This window comes from Haplochromis burtoni, unplaced genomic scaffold, assembly GCF_018398535.1.
Source record: "Haplochromis burtoni strain Fernald_Lab_line unplaced genomic scaffold, NCSU_Asbu1 Contig_1401, whole genome shotgun sequence".
Taxonomy (NCBI): Eukaryota; Metazoa; Chordata; class Actinopteri; order Cichliformes; family Cichlidae; genus Haplochromis; species Haplochromis burtoni.
The window spans coordinates 1,057-1,361 of NW_024583762.1; positions in this window are offsets into that span (position 1 = coordinate 1,057).

The window sequence follows — 305 nt, forward strand, 5'->3', positions numbered from 1 at the left end:
GAAGGATAATGCAGGAATGCACAGATATCAACACACCATAGCACAATAAACACAGACAAGCAACATGGGAAAGAGTTCCAGTGTGTACGTCTGATCTGGGACCGCTGCAATCTTTGATTGCACCTCCAACTGACCCGATGTCCACATCAGAGTGGAGGTAAGCGTTGGAGGTGGTGTTGGATCCGGGGTAGGAAGGGTGATGGTGCTTTTTACTTTAGTGCGAACAGCTCATATGAATTTCAAAGCAGTTCTACAGTCCAACACTGGTCTCTCAATCTCCCGTTGGAGAGCCGCGAGCTTCACCA